At 43.5% G+C, this 19090-nt stretch overlaps 4 non-coding genes across 4 annotated transcripts; all 4 read left to right on the forward strand.

Moving 5' to 3' along the window:
* The first annotated feature begins 10592 nt into the window (after positions 1-10592).
* trnan-guu (transfer RNA asparagine (anticodon GUU)) lies at positions 10593-10666 on the forward strand. Its single transcript has one exon. It is a non-coding gene; the product is annotated as a tRNA-Asn (tRNA).
* Positions 10667-11505: 839 nt separating this feature from the next.
* trnan-guu (transfer RNA asparagine (anticodon GUU)) lies at positions 11506-11579 on the forward strand. The gene has a single exon. It is a non-coding gene; the product is annotated as a tRNA-Asn (tRNA).
* Positions 11580-13684: 2105 nt separating this feature from the next.
* trnal-caa (transfer RNA leucine (anticodon CAA)) lies at positions 13685-13795 on the forward strand. Its single transcript has 2 exons — positions 13685-13722; positions 13750-13795. It is a non-coding gene; the product is annotated as a tRNA-Leu (tRNA).
* A 716-nt stretch (positions 13796-14511) lies between these two features.
* On the forward strand, positions 14512-14584 carry trnak-cuu (transfer RNA lysine (anticodon CUU)). The gene has a single exon. It is a non-coding gene; the product is annotated as a tRNA-Lys (tRNA).
* The last annotated feature ends 4506 nt before the right edge of the window (positions 14585-19090 follow it).

Here is a 19090-nt window from a genome sequence, read left to right on the forward strand (position 1 = left end):
ATGTGAGGATATATTGAGGATCAACATCTGTGTTGGACGATGTGGAGACTTTCCCAGATAGATGCCAGATATGTTTTTGTAAGGACTAAATGCATGATAGAAACTGAGGCCTATTTGATCTGAAATGCATCTGAAACTGATGGTTTCTCATCACTTTTTGTGTTTATTTAACTGATAAACAGGCTCAAGCCCAAGGCAGCTGTTCCCTGCTGATCCCGATGATACCTGTTGTCCACAACCCCAGTCCTGCATGTCCCACCATGGTCCAAACACCTTCACACCTTTCTGCTCCTTCACCTGTCATCCCCAACCCCAGTCCTTCCTCTGCCCCATTTGTTTTTGTGTGTCCAACTCCAGTTCCTGCTGTCCATCAGATTGCTCCTGCTGGACCCATTCCCTCTCCACCACTTGCTCGTAAGCCCTATGTCCGCACTGTGGAGAAAAACAAGTGTAGTCTGTGCCACCAGCCCCTGGCCACAGCCAGTATTATGGCCACATTTACTGCCCACAGACAGCTGTTGTGCTACTTGACCAGTGGATGGAGGAGATGAAGAGGAAGAGGGCAGAAAAAAAAAATGTACTCATTCTTTTCATTGACTGTTATTGTGTGTGTGTGTGTTTGTGTGTGTGTGTGTGTGTGTGTGTGTGTGTGTGTGTGTGCGTGTGTGCATGCGTGTCTGTGTGTGTGTGTATGTTTGTCAGTGTTTTTGTAAATATAAATAAAAATAACTTTATTTCCACAGCAGTATCCTTTGTTTTTTCCTAGCACACCTATGGAAAACCTTTGTAAACTTACACAAATTTACAAGAAAGGGAAATAATGGTATTGCTGATAGATCCACAGGCTGTGAGAACTGAATCTCAGAAACATTTCTTTGATATGTGGCACTCGTGTTTCCCTGTTCCAACAGATATCCTTTGAATGGTGTCACCCCCCCCCCCCCTTTCTGTCTTCTCAAACCCCAGGCCCACCCTTCCTGAGTCTGGTTCTGCCAGAGGTTTCTTCCTGTTAAAAGGGAGTCGTTTCTCTCCACAGTCGCCTCAGGCACCTTCAGGACGGTAGATTGGACCGAAAACAAAGTTTCAGTCCAATCTGTTGGTTTCCTTAGCTAGGGAAATGATTTTTGAATTGGCTCTATATGAACGAATTGGATTATTTTTTGAATAATTATGATTACAATTAATTGAATTCTAATTGGCTTGAATTGGACTTTATTATCTAAGTGCCTTGAGATGACATTTGTTGTATTTGGAGCTATATAAATAAAAATTAATTGAATTGAATTGAAGAGTCAGAGGAGGATGAATAGAGAGAGTCGCTGTGCCCTGGTCCACGGCTTGGGCAACACTGAATTTTTGTGCCATGCCTTCCAACCTTCCTTCTCTGAGGTGAATCAGGAGAATGAGAAATGTGCTCAGCTTTTTATGTACTCTCATGCTGGTGCTGTCATTGACAAACGAGGGTGCTTTCATGTTACCTCAAAGACACCTAAATTATTTTATTATGTTACATCAAATACACCCAAACCATTTCTCAGTCTAACGACCTCATAACATGACTGGCGTCACACAGGTGTCCGTGTGTGTGTGCGTGTTTGTCTGTGTGTGTGTGTGTGTGCGTGTGTGTGCGTGTGTGTGTGTGTGTGTGTGCGTGTTTGTCTGTGTGTGCGCGTGTGTGTGCGTGTGTGTGTGTGTGTGTGTGTGTGTGTTTTGAATTCAAGATATATAGTTTGACGGTTGGAGTGGAGGAATGTTAACATGTCAACATGATCCGGCGTCAGACTTGCCCTTTTTTTGGTTACAATATGTCCAGCATCTGAAAAGAGACGTTCTGATGGAGTGGAGGTTGCAGGCACAGACAAGTAGGATTTGGCTAGAACTGCCAGGTTGGGGAACCTTCCTGCATTTTCCTTCCACCATTGAAGTGGGCTAGGATCCCTTGGAATGCAATTCTCCCCAAAATACAAAAGAACCTCATTTCTCACAGATTCACCCTCACCACTGTCCTCCTGGCCAATATCCTCAGTGCTGCCCTCCCCCTCAGAGTCCGAGCCAAGCAGAATGTCCAGCAAAGAGGTGTTCTTTTGCTGGGGACTGGCCGAGTGCTCCTGCTCAATCGTTTCCAGTTGTTGCTTGGCTCTTTTGATATAAATTATCAGAGCCTGAATTTGTACTTGTACCTTCAAAGCATCCTCGGGTGACAGGAACTTCATCCTACGAAAGCGGGGGTCAAGGGCAGCAGCAATGATGGCCATATTTTGTCCATTCTCTTTGAAAGCAGACTCAGACTCCCACCTTGCCTTCATCTCTTGGTCTGCAGCAATCTGAAAAGAGTTCACAGAAGCAGACTTGTATGTGGTTTTCTTTGTAGACTTATCAGAATCAGAATCAGAATCGCTTTTTATTGCCAGGTATGTGGACACACACGAGGAATTTGACTCCGGTTACACCTCACTCTCTTTAGTGCAACAATTACAAAAAAAATAGACAAAAAATAGACATAGAACAAGATTAAATCAGAAGTGCAAATTGGTGCATGGTGCAAGGATGAAACACTGAAGTCCGGTTTTAGCTGTTTAACACAGAGACAGCCTGAGGGAAGAAACTGTTCCTGTGTCTTGTTGTTTTGGCGTACAGAGTTCTGTAGCGCCTTGCAGAAGGGAGGAGTTTAAACAGTTTGTGTCCAGGGTGTGATGGGTCTGCAGAGATGTAACCTGCCCGTTTCCTGACTCTGGACAGGTACAGATCCTGGATGGAGGGCAGGCTGACACCAATAATCTTCTCTGCAGACCTTATTGTCCGTTGCAGTCTGTTTTTTTCCTGTTTGGTGGTTGATCCGAACCAAACGGTGATGGATGAACAGAGAACAGACTGAACAATGGCGGTGTAAAACTGGATCAGCAGCTCCTTAGGTAGGTTGAGCTTCCTGAGCTGCTGCAGGAAGTACAACCTCTGCTGGGCCTTTTTGATGGTAGTGACTGTGTTGGTCTCCCACTTCAGGTCCTGAGAGATTGTGTGGCCCAGAAACCTGAAGGATTCCACAGCAGACACTGCGTTGTTGGTGATGGTGATGGGTGGCAGAGTGGGGGGGCTTCTCCTAAAGTCCACTGTCATCTCCACTGTTTTTAGCGTGTTCAGCTCCAGATTGTTCTGACCACACCAGCAGACCAGCCGTTCAACCTCCCGTCTGTATGCAGACTCATCACCGTCCCGGATGAGGCCGATGACTGTTGTGTCATCTGCAAACTTCAGGAGTTTAACAGACGGATCTCTTAAGGTGCAGTCGTTGGTGTAAAGGGAGAAGAGCAGTGGGGAGAGTACACACCCCTGGGGGGCACCTGTGCTGATGGTCCGGGTGCTGGATGTGATGCTCCTCAGCCTCACCTGCTGCTTCCTGTCAGTCAGGAAGTTTGTAATCCACTGACAGGTGGAGGAGGGCACAGTGAGCTGGGTGAGTTTGGTGCTGAGGATGGCTGGGACGATGGTGTTGAACGCCGAACTGAAGTCGTCAAACAGGATCCTGGCGTACGTCCCTGCAGAGTCGAGGTGTTGCAGGATGTAGTGCAGTCCCATGTTAACGGCATCATCCGCTGACCTGTTCGCTCGGTAGGCGAACTGCAGGGGGTCCAGCAGGGGGTCTGTAATGTCCTTCAGGTACCCCAACACCAGTCTCTCGAAGGACTTCATGACTACAGATGTGAGGGTAACAGGCCTGTAGTCGTTCAGTCTTGTGATGGTGGGTTTCTTGGGGACCGGGATTATTGTGGAGAGTTTGAAGCATGAGGGGACTTCGCACAGCTCCAGGGATCTGTTGAAGATCCGGGTGAAGATGGGGGCCAGTTGGTCAGCGCAGACCTTCAGGCAGGAAGGTGACACACCGTCTGGGCCGGGTGCCTTCCTGATCTTTTGTCTGTGAAAGACTGACAGAACATCCTCTTCACAGATCGTGAGTGCTGGTGGGGGGTCAGAGGGGAGAGGTGGCAGAGTGGCAGGTGATGTCAATGGGGGGGGGGGGGGGGGGGGTGTAGAGGTGTGAATGTGTCAAACCTGCAGTAGAACACATTCAGCTCGTCAGCCAGTTGATGATTCGCTGCAGTGTTTGGGGATGGTCTCCTGTAGTTGGTGATGGACTGCAGGCCTCTCCACACCAGGGTTGGGGAAAAACGGATTACATGTAACGCCGTTACGGTAAAAGGATACAAAATAAAAGTAACTGTAATCCGTTACAGTACAACCAAAAACGATGTACTCAGATTACAGCTACATTCAGTGAGAATGGGGGTTACTTAACAGGATTACAATTTGTGCAAGGTTGCAGTGACAGAAGTACAGAGCGGCAGGGTCGGACTGGGGGAAAAAAAAAATCGGCCCTGGCAATTTTCCCCGGGACCAGCCCCCCCTCAGTATTAATTAGTATCTCCAATCTAATTAAATAAAAATAAAAAAAACGAGCACAGACCGCTCATACAGTGAATGGCATGTACCCATAGAAAAAATACACACCCACACACACATCACACAACCTGACTATCGACTGCTAACAACCATGATCAGTAACCTACACAAACCCAGACACATAATGGCTCGGCGGCCAGCAATCGGATAAACCAATGAAGTGAATCAATCCTGTGAAAGAATGAAAACAAGTGAATAAAACCTGCACTCACCCATTATGAAGTTAACTCTGCCAGCCCCCATAATCTTGCCCCTGCTCAGCCAACTCCTTGACGTCGGGTATGGTTGTAACGTTACGGCGGCTAGCATTAGCAACGAGGCTGCTAGGCTTGCTAAATCGGTAAGTATTAAGCATCAAGGCTACTGAAGAAAGCTAGTCTTTTTAGCTACGTTATATTATCATCTTTCTTCTCGGCTATAAGTTAACCTTTGTTTACGGCCACTGGCCCTAACCTGACGCGCTAGCTGTCAAATCACCAGAAGTTTTCACCGGAAGTACTGGCGCACACACACAAGCAAGGGTGTGCAAAGAAAAATAAAATGTGATGTAAAAGTCTTACTTTGCTTATTTATTACTAAAGTAGAGCACTTCATTGTCATTGCACATGTATTAATGAAATGCAGTTTGGCATCTTATCAAGTGTAACGCGTGCAGATTGTATAGCATGCAGTATTTAGAGATAAAATGCAGTTATTTACAGCTAGTGTAAGGAAAGATGGTTAATAGATATGTGCAGAATAGATCAATTACCTAGGGAAATGCATGTATGTGCAGAGAATGTATAATGTAATTATGGCAGTACAATGAAAAGAAAAATAGCATGGTATAAATAAATGTGATAAATACAGATGGAATCATACAGATAATATACAGATTATCCTATACCATAAATAGGTAAAAGTAATCCAAAAGTAATCCAAAAGTAATTAGTTACATTACTTTTTTAAAGTAATCCAAAAAGTTACATTACAATTACATTTTAAACAAGGTAACTTGTAACTGTAACGGATTACATTTTTAAAGTAACTTACCCAACACTGCTCCACACTGACGCTGGATCGTTGGCTGAAAGGCTGTTTTTAAACTTTTCAGCGTAGCTCCTCTTGGCTGCTTTCACCTCCATTGTCAGCGTGTTTCTGGCCTGGTTGTACAGGACTCTGTCCCCACTTCTGTAGGCCTCCTCCTTGGCCTGACGAAGTTGCCTGAGTTTTGCAGTGAACCAGGGTTTGTTGTTGCTGTATGTGCGGAAGGTTTTGGTGGGCACCCACATGTCCTCACAAAAGCTGATGTAAGATGTCACGGTATCAGTCAGTTCATGCAGGTCTGAGGCTGCAGTCTCAAAAACACTCCAATCAGTGCAGTCAAAGCAGGCTTGTAATTCCACTTTGGCGTTGTTGGTCCATCTCCTCACCGTCTTGACCACAGGCTTAGCAGATTTCAGCTTCTGCCTGTAGGTCGGGATAAGATGAACCATGCAGTGGTCAGAGAGTCCCAGGGCTGCACGGGGGACAGAGTTATATGAGTTCTTAAAAACAGTGTAACAGTGGTCCAGAGTGTTTGTGTCCCTGGTGGGACACTTAATATGCTGTTTATATTTTGGCAGTTCGTGGCTGAGGTTTGCTCTGTTAAAGTCCCCCAAAACAATGAGCAGAGAGTTCGGGTGTTTTTTCTCCACGTTATTAATCTGGTCGGCCAGGTGTTGTAACGCCTCAGTAACACAGGCCTGAGGAGGGATGTAGACTCCGACCAGAACAAACGAGGAAAACTCCCGCGGCGAATAGAACGGTTTACAGTTGATGAAGAGTGTTTCTAGTTGAGGACTGCATGATTTGTTTAGGACCGTGACATCAGTACACCAACCTTCGTTAATGTAAAAGCAGATTCCGCCTCCCCTCGTTTTCCCCGTAAGCTCCGTTATCCGGTCCGCTCGGTGCAGGTGAAATCTAGGCAGGTAGAGAGCAGTATCCGGGATGTGCTCACCGAGCCAGGTTTCGGTGAAGCACAAGGCAGCAGATCTGTTGAAGTCCGTGTTGGTTGTATTGAGGAGCTGCAGTTCGTCCACCTTGTTCGCCAGAGAGCGGACGTTGGCCAGGTGAATAGACGGGAGCGCAGTGCGAAACCTTATGACTTATGGAGACCCTTCAGCAGTGGAGGTAAAACAGATATTGTGACATAGGACTCTCCACTGAGAAAAACAGTGGCCTGTTCGAAAGGCTTGAGGACCTGCTCCAGTTCCTCTAGTAAGATCCACTGATCATTCCTCAAATCCATGTATTGCTTCCCACGCTGTGTAACGTCTGGGTCAGAAAGTGTTGCGACCACCGGCCACCGTTGTTCCAAAAGGCGACTTACCATGTAGTATGAGCTGTTCCATCTTACAGACACATCCTGGAGCAGGGTATGCTCAGCTGTACCCCACTGTTTTTGTTTCTGTTTCAGCTTGCTGCTAGCCGGCTCACTTTTCTTGAAATGCTTCACAAGAGACCATGCAGCCCCGAGTGTCCTGTCGATCATGGGGTTGTTCTTCAAGGCATGATTTACCACCAACTGAAGCGTATGGCCGGCACAACGATGTGATGCTACCCCATGTTTCTCCTCTAGGATGCGAAGAGCTGCAACAACATTTGCTGCGTTATCATGTACAATCGCCAGTACATCATCTCAAAGGGAGAAATCAAATTTATCTGCCACCATCTCAACCCAAGAGGCAATATTTTCAGCAGTGTGGCGCTCCTCAAGCGGCATTGTAGTTAAGCTAAACGAGGTCAGCTCCCAATTTTCATTAATGAAATGACAGGTGACACCTAAATATGCCTCAGTGGCCAGACTGGTCCAAGCATCAGTTGTTAGGGATAGTTTGGAAATGCTTTTTTTTAGTTCACTTTTCACTTTGTCCATGGTAACCATATACTTCTTCTCCATTAAGTCAGGAAGTGGGGCCTGGATGGAAGGGTGTATCCTGAGTGGAAAGTGTTTATCATTTCACGGAAGCCTTCACCTTCAACAATCGCAAGGGGCCTCATGTCCTTCACAATCATAGAGACGATCCTGTTTGTGTACACACTAGCCTCCTGGGGTGTGCAAGGTGCCTGGTTCTTTTTATGAAAAAAGGTCCGCCACACTGCTTTGCTTACTCCTGTAAAGGCAAAAAACATAAAGTACATGAATATTCACAGCAGCAAATCAAAAATATAGCATCGTCCACATCATTGCTGTTATTATGATACATTTAGCTAACAGTAGGCTATACTACAGCCATCTCAGAGGCTCAACTTAAAAAATGATTTATGTAATTGAAATTGTCAACTTGTAATGCGTGTTTACTACTTGGATCTGGTTGCTACTAGATCATGGAATTTCGACAGTCAACAGGTAGACTAGAACTACATAATGGCAGAGTATAAAATCCACCGTCCGGTGTTAGCAAATAGATAACACAGAAGAAACATGTCGGGACTGGTAGCGCTAACAGCTTTAAACTAGGCAAACATGGGACCTGTTCTAGTCGTAATTAAAAGACGTAAATTTTACGCCGGGAATATAACTAGAGAACAACTCAACAGTCTAACGTAGCGTTTATTCAGAGAGGATCTTGAAATTAACAGAACTTACGGTGTTTTGCTGCCATCCTGACGAGCTCCAGGGTGCTTTCGTTTTAAGTGTTCGTGCATCGCTGATGTACTGCTGTGGTACGCCAAATTAAATTTGCATAGTCTGCAAACAACCACATTGTTAGCAGCATTAAGGGTGAAAAATTCCCAGACTTTGGAACACCGTGTGCGTGATTTTTTAGCTATATGCTCTTCAGTGCTCCAACTACTGCTTGCCGCCGCCATCGTTATGAATTCTTCTTCTTCCGTTTTAAACTAAGGCGTCTACACCGATTGGCGACTCTGGTGCATATTTGCTGCCACCACTGGACTGGAGTGAGAGTTCATCTAGTAGGTCGTTTGGAACGGGGACTTCAACCAAAAAAAATAAAAAATTAGCGACGCATAAAACGCAAATTATTCATGTCGACGAATTTATGACGTCGAATAAGTCGAATACGTCGACTATTTGACCCAGCTCTAGTGCCAAAGCATGCTGAGCTGTTTGATGAGAGATATTACAATTGTATTGTATCTGGTAATCTTGCTGTATAGCACCTCCTACTTTTCGGTTCAAGTTTGACATAGATTTAGTCAGCAGTCAAATGTTCACTCAAGTCTCATCACGCAAAAATACAGAACTCTTGCATCTACCGCCATGAGGGGGCAGCTCGAAGCCACGGTCACTGCCAACAAAAGACAGGCAGAGTGTCTGTGGCGCAATTGTTTAGCGTGTGTGGCTGTTAACCGAAAGGTTGGTGATTCAAGCCCACCCAGCGACAATTTTTTATACCAAAAAATCCACTGGCCAGCAACCAGTTGTATGTTTGGTAGCAAATCAAAAGATTCACGGGGTAACTTGTCCTACTGAACCCACAAGTTATCCTTTAAGTCATTTGGTTGACATGCTTGCAAAATTCAAAAAGGCTGAGAGACCAAATGAGGGCAGTTGGGAAAAAATTTGACATTAAATCTCTTTCTTTAAAGCTGCAGTCGGCAGGTTTTCAAAATTAAGAGTCTAAAGTCGGAAAATTCGAACTGATACAACTTTCAGGTCCCTCCCCGAACCTCTAACAAGCTCCGAATCGCCCCCCAAACCCCTCCCCCTCTGTGGACGAGGTTGAGCACGTAAGTTCACACCAGTGTGAGCGCACAAAGGCTGTGTGCAGACTCACGCTCAGCAGCGTGTGCACAAGCTGTGATTGACAGGTAGGATTCCTCCACCCTAACTTGATTGGTTAAAAACAGTCGGGAGCGCTCGGTTTTTGCAAGCATGATTACAGGCTTCAGAGGGAGGTACAGATTTCGTTATTTTTCCTAAACAGACTATTTAATATTCTACTTCCAGAATCCCATGACAGTTCAAGCTAATATGACTAAAAAAAAGTTGCAGACCGCAGCTTTCTTTAATAAGTCGCACCAGTAAGTTATTGACTACTTGTTTTGTGCTACTTTACTTGTTACCTACACAGCAGATATCAACCTTATGACAAACATTAATAAATCGAACACATACTCTAATGAAGGGATGAGAGGTGGTAATGATCGATGCCACGCCCACAGACAGCTACAGCAAGACTCTGTGGCGCAATCGGCCAGCGCGTTCTGCTGTTAACCAAAAGGTTGGTGGTTCAAGCCCACCCAGGGACGAGTGTGTGTACCAATAAATCTACCGGTCAGCAACCAGTTGTAGGTTTGGTAGCAAATCGATAGCTGTAATGGGTGACTTGTCCCACTGAACACACAAGTTATCCTTTAAGTCATTTGGTTGACAAGAGTTAAGGTGCCAAAGCCTGCTGAGCTGTTTGATGAGAGATATTACAATTGTATTGTAACTGGTAATCTTGCTGTATAGCACCTCCACTTTTTGGTTCAAGTTTGACATAGATAAGCAGCAGTTCACTCGAGTCTCATCACGTAAAAATACAGAACGCTTGCATCTACCGCCATGAGGGAGCAGTCAAGCTCGAAGCCACACCCACTGCCAACAAAAGCCAGGCAGAGTCTCTGTGGAGCAATAGGTTAGTGCGTTCGGCTGTTAACCGAAAGGTTGGTGGGTCAAGCCCACCCAGGGGTGTTCTGACACATGCGTATTACGTGAGTTAAAGCAAACATTCTGCTGCCAAAACGCTCTCCTTACGTATTATACACGCTCCTTGACAAATATTTCTCCAAGGGTGACCTGTTAAGTGCAGTGTAATGCATGACTCAACCTTGAGGCTCCTCTATCTTTTGTCAAAATTGCACAAGCAAAGTGAAAAAACAACCTTTTTGTCATATTGCTATGAAAGTCACACACAAACAAGAAAAAATTCAAAAAGGTTGAGAGACCAAATGAGGGCACTTGGGAAACAATTTGACATTAAATCTCTTTCTTTAACAAGTCGGACCAGGAAGTTATTGACTACTTGTTGTGTGCTACTTTACTTGTTACCTACACAGCAGATATCAACCTTATGAAAACCATAAATAAATCGAACACATACTCTAATGAAGGGATGAGAGGTGGTAATGATCGAGGCCACGCCCACAGACAACTACAGCAAGTCTCTGTGGCGCAATCGGCCAGCGCGTTCGGCTGTTCACCGAAAGGTTGGTGGTTCGAGCCCACCCAGGGACGAGTGTGTGTACCAACAAATCTACCAGTCAGCAACCAGTTATAGGTATGGTAGCAAATTGATAGCTGTTATGGTTAACTTGTCCCTCTGAACCCACAAGTTGTCCTTTAAGTCATTTGGTTGACAAGAGTTAAGGTGCCAAAGCATTATGAGCTTTTTGATGAGAGACATTACAATTGTATTGTAACTGGTAATCTTGCTGTATAGCACCTCCTACTTTTCGGTTCAAGTTTGACATAGATAAGCAGCAGTTCACTCGAGTCTCATCACGTAAAAATACAGAAAGCTTGCATCTACTGCCATGAGGGGGCAGTCAAGCTCGAAGCCACACCCACTGCCAACAAAAGCCAGGCAGAGTCTCTGTGGCGCAATAGGTTAGCGCGTTCGGCTGTTAACTGAAAGGTTGGTGGTTCAAGCCCACCCAGTGACGTTCAGACTTATGCGTATTATGTGAGGCAAAATATTTCTCCAAGGGTGACCTGTTAAGTGCAGTGTAATGCATGACTCAACCTGGAGGCTCCTCTGTCTTTTGTCAAAATTGCACATGCAAAGTGAAAAAACAACCTTTTTGTCATATTGCTATGAAAGTCACACAAACAAGAAAAAATTCAAAAAGGCTGAGAGACCAAATGAGGGCACTTGGGAAACAATTTGACATTAAATCTCTTTCTTTAACAAGTCGGACCAGGAAGTTATTGACTACTTGTAGTGTGCTACTTTACTTGTTACCTACACAGCAGATATCAACCTTATGAAAAACATAAATAAATCGAACACATACTCTAATGAAGGGATGAGAGGTGGTAATGATCGAGGCCACGCCCACAGACAACTACAGCAAGTCTCTGTGGCGCAATCGGCCAGCGCGTTCGGCTGTTAACCGAAAGGTTGGTGGTTCGAGCCCACCCAGGGAAGAGTGTGTATACCAACAACTCCACTGGTAAGCAACCAGGGGGGTATTCCTCGAAAGTAGCTAAAGAAAGCCAGGCTATAGCCAGAAATCGTCGCTTGAACTAGCACCATCTCCCAATTAAGCCTCAAGTTGCTCCACAAAGACATTTCAGCTGCATCTCAGCAAGGCTAATCCAAGCAAGGCTTACATAGCCTAGCTAAGTGTGAGTGCTCGAGGAACGTAAGAAGCCCTGACGAGTGGATGGTGGAAAAATGGAGATGGCAGAAAAGGAGAGCAAGACAAGAGCTGTAATTTTTTCGGCAGCTGAATAAATAATGCTGTATGAGGATTTTAAAAGTGTCATCACCAGAAATGGTAATACAGCTGCGATCAAAAAAGCGAAGAAACGGCATGGCTAACAACTGCAGACAGACTAAACGCCTAAGTTCTGAAAGTTTCAATTGTTAGACATTTATTTTACTGTCCTCATGTATTTATGCTCTCCTCTTTGTGTTATAATCTGTTTACATAAAGCATGCTGAATTATCTCTGGATGAGATGTACAGCACAAATATACTGGCCCTGCTCAGTTTATTAATAACCCAATAATCGACACGCATCATCATACTTTGTGACTATATTATCGTGAGTGTGTGACCCACAAATTATTTTTTCACTGTTACATCTCAACAGGAGCTATCTTAACAGCCAAAAGCGTACCTGGCAGCAGGTGAAGGTAAAGCACAGGAAAATATTTCAGAGTGGTAAGTAGCCTTTGAAGAAATGTGTTTGTCCAATAAAGAGAGCAGCAAACTAGATATGGAACACAAGAAACTGAAAATAAAAGAGATCAAGAAACTGGAGAGGGATGTTAGTATAAATTCAGATAAAGGAGAATTTCGTGTTGTGAACTGTATTTAATTCTGTTTTCTCTCCACAGCTTGAGAAACATGTAATAATAATTAAACAATTCAACACAACTTGAACTCAAACTTGTCATTATTGTACGATTCATGCAAAGTGTTAGAAATGTGTTTTTTACATTTATATTCACAGTGGGGTGCAATGAGCTAAACGTGTGGAAAGTTATAAATCATCTCTGTCCATTTAGCCTTCTTACACTTGCTCTGACTTAAACTGCTACTGTGTCAATGCTAAATTATGAAAAGAAGTTCTAACTCAAAAGTCACAACAATAAGGATCAAAGGAAATATGTGTCCCTGTATAGGTCCCTCACTGTGTCAGGAGAAACTGAGACCTTTCAGGCACTGGAACTCAACGAAGAAAAGACTTGAGCCTGAAAAGTTGTCCACAAGACAAAATGTATGAAATATGAAGTATACTATAAAATTTAAGATGGCTCTGTCAGAAGTCAGCTATGGTGCTTGAGAATTTTAAGCAATGAACCTGTATTTAATTTGGCCAAAGGTCATTTCTATCCGTGCCCTTGTTTTAGCATGTGCATGTGCATGTGCATGTGCATGTGCATGTGCATGTGCATGTGCATGTGCATGTGCATGTGCATGTGCATGTGCATGTGCATGTGCATGTGCATGTGCATGTGCATGTGCATGTGCACATGCCCTTGTTCCTGGATCAGGATATGGCGTGAGGAGGTACGGCCAACAGAAGTTTGATCCAGCACTTAAAGTCAAAGTTCAGCCCTGTTACCACCATCACAGCGTCCTCAGTGGTGCCTCTTTGAATGATCACAAACCTCCTGAAATGCACAATATGAGTAAAAAACATTCAAACTTGTGCAAGAGCATTACTTTGACCTTTCTTTGGGCTCATGTCATTTCTGTATTCCCCGTTTGCTCAAGTATGATCATCACTTTAAAACAAAAGAAGGAAAATCTGAATAATAACCCATGGCCTCTGGCCCTCTCTTGCTTTCATTACTCATCCAGTGACATCACTCCCTGGCCAATCAGTGGTCTGTAGACGTCACATTTTTGGCTGGACTCAACTCGAATCCCTGCCGTGTAGGTGCTAAAAATGTAGCTGCTACCAGCTGTTACTACCTCATGAAAAACCCTAAAACCTGAGTCGAATATAGTCAAGTGGAGTAGCGTTTTGCATTTTGGTTCACTTTTGTCATATTTTACACAGGCAGGGAAGTAATGGTGTCAAGATGGCCGAGCGGTCTAAGGCGCCAGACTCAAGGCTTCATTCCTTCCTTGGGACAGTGACTTCTGGTCTCCAAAAGGAGGTGTGGGTTCAAATCCCATTCCTGACACTAATTTCTTGCTTAAATCTTACTTTCTTATTAGAAGACCGTGAAGAAAGCCATGTCAGGCCATGGTGAAAAAGGGAATTTATCTCTGAAGACGGGCCTTCAGTTCCTCCCATCAACATACACAATTCTGATGTGCGATGAGGCAGTTCTCCTGCTACATTAAGCTCTTTTCCACTCGTGCTTACTCATAACCACCTCAAGGTGGGTGGGGTCGTTATAGCAAGGAGGTCCAAAAGTCCTGTGATGTCACTTTTATTGGACAAAACATGACACAACAATTTAGGACATCAAGGCGAAGGTATACCTGCTACTTGGTCTGTGTCTTTGCGTCTAGTAATCCACCTCGTTGACGATCACAGAATACATCAAATCCAACTGTTGCTGTTGCCGGGTTCTTGTTAAGGAGTGGCTTTCATGACTCATCCAGTGACATCACTCCCTGGCCAATCAGTTGCCTGCAGTCTGTAAATGTCACATTTTCGGCTGGACTCAACTCGACCCCGACCGAGTAGGTGCTAAAAATGTTCCACCTTGTGCCAGGTGGTATTACCTCTTGGAAAACCCTAACAGCTGAGTGGGATCCAGTCGAGTGGAGTAGGTAGAGGTTGAAAAGGGAGGAATGTGTTCCCATGTCATTCGAAATCTCTGAAAGTTGACTTTGGCTTGTTTTATCTCTTCTTTTTTTTTCGGAAGGCATGTTTTATAAAATGTGAATAGCCCGGCTAGCTCAGTCGGTAGAGCATGAGACTCTTAATCTCAGGCGCGTGGGTTCGAGCCCCACGTTGGACGTAGTAGTTTTAATAATCAACAGATGTTTGATCCAGCACTTAAAGTCAAAGTTCAGCTCTGTTACCACCATCACAGCGTCCTCAGTGGTGCCTCTTTGAATGATCACAAACCTCCTGAAATGCACAATATGAATAAAAAACATTCTTTCCCTGCCATTTGCTGCCTTTGTGTACCTCAAGTACTCTGGAAAAGATTTCCCTTCAGAATTGCTTTGACTCTGTAGTAGCCAATTTCCTGACAATACCAGTTATGTCACTGTCCATGAGCTTTACTGGCCACAACCCTGGATAATTTGAAAGTAGATCCTCACTTTCAGACTGGCAAATGTCCATTAACCCTGCCCCCTCCTGCTCTTGCTCCTTTCTCTGTGCTGCGCTGTCATCTGCACTGCTGGCACTGGCCCTGTTGTCGTCACCATGGCCTGATGAGGGGCTTGGTTCTGTATCATGGATTCAAATGGAGTTTAGTTAAAGCATGCAGGTTAGTGATGCATGGATGTTAATGCATAGAAAAGTTAAATGCATGCAAGTTACAGTTATTCAATTCAATTCATTTTTATTTATATAGCGCCAAATACAACAAATGTCATCTCAAGGCACTTAGATAGTAAGTCCAATTCAAGCCAATTGGAATTCAATTAATTAATAATAATCATAATTCATAAAATAATCCAATTCGTTCATATAGAGCCAATTCAAAAACAATTTCCTAGCTAAGAAAACCAACAGATTGCACTGAAAACTTTTTGTTTTTCGGTCCAATCTCCCGGCCTGAGCGGCGTGCCTGAGGCGACTGTGGAGAGAAACGACTCCCTTTTAACAGGAAGAAACCTCTGGCAGAACCAGACTCAGGAAGGGTGGCCATCCGCCTCCACCAGCTGGGGTTTGAGAAGACAGAAAAAAAGGGGGGGGGGGGGGGCCACCGCGACGGCGGCACTGTAACACCATTCAAAGGATATCTGTTGGAACAGGGAAACACGAGTTAATGACCACAATAATATCACATATACATAAAGAGAGTAAAGTGAGGAAAGGTGTGTCAGATGAGGCCCCCCAGCAGTCTAGGCCTATAGCAGCTTAACTATGGGATGTTTCAGGATCACATGAGCCATCCCTATTCAAGGTAAACACAAGAAACTTGTGCTAACGAAAAAATAAATAATAAAATAAAGTAAAGGACCAGACTCAGTGAGTAATTCCCTATACTCCCTATATAGATCTGCTCCTCACACCACAACAACCATCTTTTTACAGCCACAAGCTACCTCAGCCTCTCACCAACTGCACACCAGTCACAGCGGGGTGGGGATGCAAACCCTGGTTCGGGTAGGGGGAGAAATAAAAGAGGTAAGAGAAGCGGGAATGGGATTCAAACCCTGGTTCGGGTAGGGGGTAATGAAAGTAAAGAGGGTGCCAGAGGTGGAGGCAGAACAAGACACACTTGCAGACACACTATCAGATTCAACAGACCTAACTATAAGCTTTATAAAAAAGGAAAGTTTTAAGCCTGGTCTTAAAAGTGGAAAGGGTGTCTGCTTCCCGGACATTTACTGGCAGCTTATTCCACAAGAGAGGGGCCTGATAACTGAAGGCTCTGCCTCCCATTCTACTTTTAGAAACTCTGGGAACCTCAAGGAAACCTGCAGTTTGGGAACGAAGTGCTCTGTTAGGAAAATATCTTACAATGAGATCTTTAAGATATGATGGAGCTCGGTCATTAAGAGTTTTATATGTAAGGAGAAGAATCTTAAATTCTATTCTGAATTTAACAGGGAGCCAATGAAGAGAAGCTAAAACTGGAGAAATATGATCTCTCCTGTTAGTTCTCATCAGAACTCTGGCTGCAGCATTTTGGATCAACTGAAGGCTTTTCAGAGAATATGTAGGACAGCCCAATAATAAAGAATTACAGTAGTCCAATCTTGAAGTAACAAATGCATGAATTAGTTTTTCTGCATCACTCTGAGACAAGATGTTCCTGATTTTAACAATATTACGAAGGTGAAAGAAGGCAGTCCTAGAAACCTGTTTTATATGCGAGTCAAATGATAAGTTCTGGTCAAAAATAACTCCAAGGTTCCTCACTGTAGAACTAGAAGCCAAGGAAATACCATCTAGAGTAACTATATAGCTAGACAATTTCTCCCTGAAACGCTCAGGTCCAAAGATAACGACTTCAGTTTTGTCTGAATTTAGCAGCAGACAGTTCTGAGTCATCCAGGTCTTTATGTCTTTAAGACATGCTTGTAGTCTGACCAACCTATTGGTTTCATCTGGTTTTATAGATAAGTACAGCTGAGTATCATCAGCATAGCAATGGAAATTTATGCCATGCTGTCTAATAATGTTACCTAATGGAAGCATGTATAAAGTAAAAAGAATCGGTCCAAGCACAGAACCCTGGGGAACTCCATGAATTACTCTGGTGTGTGAGGAAGATTCTTCATTTACAAGAACAAACTGAAATCTATCAGATAAATATGATTTAAACCAGCCTAATGCAGTTCCTTTAATCCCAATAACATGTTCAAGTCTGTGTAATAAGATACTGTGATCGACCGTATCAAATGCAGCACTGAGATCCAACAGGACAAGCACAGACACATGTCCGCTATCAGAGGCTAAGAGGAGATCATTGGTAACTTTCAGCAGTGCAGTTTCTGTGCTATGATGCACTCTGAATCCTGACTGAAACTCTTCAAACAAATTATTTCTGTGTAAATGATCACAAAGCTGAGCTGCAACTATTTTTTCAAGAACTTTAGACATAAAAGGGAGATTGGATATAGGTCTATAATGAGCCAACACTTCTGAATCAAGAGTAGGTTTTTTAAGTAAAGGTTTAATTACAGCAACCTTAAAAGTCTGAGGTACATATCCTGTCAACAAAGACAGATTGATCAAATCCAATATGGAAGTGTCAATTAATGGGAAAACCTCCTTGAACAGTCTGGTTGGGATTGGGTCTAAAACACAAGTTGATGGTTTAGAAGAGACTATTGCTGTTGTTAGTTCAGAGAGATCAACTGGACAGAAGCCGTCTAAATACAAATCAGGTTCTAAAGATACTTCTAAAGCTGCTGTACTTGATGATACATCACTAATAATAGTGGGAAGGACTCCATCAATCTTCTCTCTGATAGAAACAATTTTATTAATTTATTAATTTTATTAAGAAGCTCATGAAATCATCACTGCTGAGAGTTAAAGGAATAACTGGCTCAGCAGAGCTCAGACTCTTTGTCAGACTGGCTACAGCGCTGAAGAGAAACCTGGGATTGTTCTTATTCTCTTCTATCAATGATGAATAATAAGCAGTTCTAGCTTTACGAAGGGCTTTCTTATACGTTATTAAACTATCTTTCCAGACTAATTGAGACTCTTCTAAATTAGAGGAACGCCACTGTCTCTCCAGCTTTCTTGCAGTCTGCTTTAAAGCACGCAGCTGTGAATTATACCAAGGAGCCAACCTCTTCTGACTGATTACCTTCCTTTTCAGAGGGGCAACATTGTCCAGTGCTGTACGCATTGAAACTATAGTGCTGTCAACAAGAGAGTCAAGTGCTGCTGGAGTAAAGTTTATGTAGTCGTCCTCTGTCATATCTGCACATGGCAGTGAAGAAAAGGATGATGGAATTAATTCTTTAAATCTGGTTACAGCATCCTCTGATAGACACCTTCTATATGTAAATTTCTTCTCAGAAACTGTATAGTCAAGTAATGTAAACTCAAAGGTTATCAGAAAATGGTCAGATAAGACAGGGTTATGAGGGAACACTGTTAACTGTTCACTCTCAATGCCATAAGTCAGAACAAGATCAAGGGTGTGATTAAGGCAGTGAGTCGGTCTGTGAACACTCTGAGAAAATCCAATAGAGTCTAATATAGAATTAAAGTTCATATTCAGGCAGTCATTTTCAACATCTACATGAATATTAAAGTCACCCACTACAATGACTTTATCTGTACTCAGCACTAACTGGGATAAAAACTCTGAGAATTCAGACAGAAACTCAGAATAAGGGCCAGGTGGACGATACACAACAACAAACACAAGAGGTTTCTGGGATTTCCACTTTGCGTGGGAAAAACTGAGAATCAGAGATTCAAAAGAGCTCAAACTAATCTTGGGTCTGGGACTGATGAGTAACCCTGATCTGAAGATAGCTGCCACTCCTCCTCCTCTGCCTGTGGTTCCAGGAACGTGAACATTTAAAGAGTCAGAGGGAGTTGCTTCATTAATGCTAACATGATCCTCCTGCTGCAGCCAGGTTTCTGTAAGACAAAATATATCAATATGATGATCACAAATCAACTCATTCACTAACAGAGACTTCGAAAGGAGAGATCTGATATTCAGCAAACCACATTTAATAGTTTGATGTTATGCATGCAATCAAATTGACTCCATACTTAGCTGTAAAAGTGTAACCCTTAAAAGAAGGGAAACATCTTATTGTGAATCAATTTTAAAGTGACATGGTACTCTTTGCTACTTTCTCATCAT

The sequence above is a fragment of the Odontesthes bonariensis genome, chromosome 8, assembly GCF_027942865.1.
Source record: "Odontesthes bonariensis isolate fOdoBon6 chromosome 8, fOdoBon6.hap1, whole genome shotgun sequence".
In the NCBI taxonomy this organism is placed as follows: Eukaryota; Metazoa; Chordata; class Actinopteri; order Atheriniformes; family Atherinopsidae; genus Odontesthes; species Odontesthes bonariensis.